The 2,523-nt window shown below is 31.0% G+C and overlaps 1 pseudogene; it reads right to left on the bottom strand.

The window, feature by feature from the left end:
• Positions 1–1,265: 1,265 nt before the first annotated feature.
• Positions 1,266–1,351, bottom strand: LOC111814429 (annotated as a pseudogene).
• Between the last annotated feature and the right edge of the window lie 1,172 nt (positions 1,352–2,523).

Below are 2,523 nucleotides of genomic sequence, written 5' to 3'. Positions count from 1 at the left end.
CACTCTGAGTCCAATCTGTGTAGTGAGACCCTGTAGACCCAGTACTAAATGCATAAAAAGAAGACAAGTGTTATCAAATGCCTCTTCTGTGTCTACTGAGAGGAACATGTGAGTTTTGCACTTTGTTAATATGTTAATTACATTGGTTTTCTAATACTGAACCTTTGAATTTCTGTGATAAATCCCACTTGGTATATTTTTAATAGGTTGTGGGATTCAGTTTGCTAGTATTTTATTGATTTTTTTGTTAATGTATGTCAGAAATACTGGTGTGAAACTTTCTTCTGATATCTTTGATTTTGTTATTTGGTTAAGTGTGATTGCAGAATGAATTGGAATATGTTTTGTCATTTTCAACTTTTGGAAGAATGTTGTCCTTTCTGAATATTGTCCTTTGCAAGAGTCATTAAAACATATCTTATGAAAAAAAAATACTTGATGGAAAATACCTCTTCCATGTTATGCCTAAGATGTTTGATATTCAGACAGATAGTGAGGTTAAACCCACCTACATATGTTGTAGGGCAGTAATAAGCTTCTCTTCTGGAGGGTTAACAACCTAAGTTTGTAGACCAAACGTTAGAGAAAAAGAAGGGCTGCAAGGTCAGGCAACATTTTGGCCCTAACCTTTCAAGGTCAGTGAAGACTCAGGACATAGGAGAACCAATACTGTAACATCATGTAACGCAGTTGTGTCCTAAATTTTCTGATCAAGGAGATTATGGGGCCTCAGAGAAATGTGATTGATGATATAGAGTATACCTAAGGAGTGACATGTAGAGAAAACATTCTCTCAGGCTTTCACAGAGATTAAATTGGTCAAGCAATCGCCATGACTCATCCACATGGCTGACACCGACATAGGATCTGCAAACTGCAGTGCAGGGTTTCAGGATAAATCCTAAGGACACTTGACTGACTTATAAGATACAAAAGTTACATTTCTTCTTATATAGTTCTTGCTTTATCTTGGTCTTAAGCATCCCAGAAGAAAGGTAAAAAAAAAAAATGAGGTATAAGTGGTCAAGCCATGTTGGTATGCTGGGCTGTAAGGACTCAGGTCAACAACTTCTGACATTGCCAGTCCTGCGGATAACCCATTACTATTATGAACTACTGGAATATGTTAGAATATTTTGCTGAATTCATGTACCTACAATATTTAAATGACAATGGAATACCCTTCTCTGACAAAACTAAACAAGAAAAGATGATACAAATAAATGACCATTTTGTATCTCTATATTCAAAATTGTTAGAATAGATATACAGCTACATGTTCATGCTCTACATGATCAGAGAAACTTCTCTAGTAACATACTATAGAAATGAACACTGAAAGTATAGCCTTACAGCTACAATCTCTTTTAATTCAATGAATAAGAAGATTTGTTCTAATAGTGTTAGTGGACAGGATGTCATGTCTGCATCTTGTACAATGAATAACAACTGAGCTAAAAATGTGCAATGTATTTATTATTGAAATTGTCCTTCTGTTCGGTTTTGAAACCATCTCATTGCTATTTAATCTTCAATAAAATTATTAAAAAAGAATTTAATTTTCTGAATTTTCTTAATCTTAATTTTTGTTTTAAAATTCATACTGTATCTTTGACCTACAATCTACTTAAAAGACATGGTATGATATTTTCCTCTACTATTAGAAACTTTAAAATGTATATTTCCATTTTTGATTCACTTTATATTACTTCTTCCTTATCTTTTACACACACACACACATACACACACACACATATTTTAAAAATCGATATAACAGACATAAGTTTCATACTCTTTTGTAGAAATCTTTATTGACCTTTTAAATGGTTCATCTAATATATTTTACATAGTCCTGCATAACTATCATTTTGAGAGCTTTTTATTCTTTATCCAGTACCATACAGCAGCTTCTCTTGACTTCTGCATCATGTTCTTTATTATTTCCTATATGCTACATGTGGAGCAATTAGAATATTTTGAGTTTGTATAACTGGAAAATATTTTAGTTTTATTTTTCAAAGTTATGTTTGCTAAGCACAAAATTCAATGAGGACAGATACTTTTTGTTCTTACATTCCTTTGAATTAATTAGGCTAGTTTCTTACACACTTGGTCTTTTTTTTCTTTCTAATGTGGAATAAGATGATATTTAATTTTGTTCTTCCATAGCTAATTTTTCATGTATATGATTTAATGATTTTTTCTTTACAATAAGTTTTGCACAATTTCATTTTTGTGTATCGGTATAATTTTATTCCAATTTCTTGTGGAAAAGGTTCTTTTTTCTTGGAAATGTGGTGCTATAATTTCAACTAAATTCAGAAATTTTAAATCTTTAAATATTTATTTCCTACTTTTTTTACATTGAGAATTCTAATTATATGAATATCAGTTCCTTGATTTTGATGCAGAGTGAACTGTTATATGACTGATCTGTAAATTCTTTCTTCTTCATTTTTATGTTAGACAATTTTACTGTAATATTCATTTAAGTTTGTAAATAATTTATTTACAAAGTGAAAT

The sequence above is a fragment of the Octodon degus genome, unplaced genomic scaffold (genome assembly GCF_000260255.1).
Source record: "Octodon degus isolate 3935 unplaced genomic scaffold, OctDeg1.0 scaffold00314, whole genome shotgun sequence".
Taxonomy (NCBI): domain Eukaryota; kingdom Metazoa; phylum Chordata; class Mammalia; order Rodentia; family Octodontidae; genus Octodon; species Octodon degus.
The sequence above is the reverse complement of the archived record's forward strand: the minus strand, read 5'-3'. Positions and strand labels throughout refer to the sequence as shown.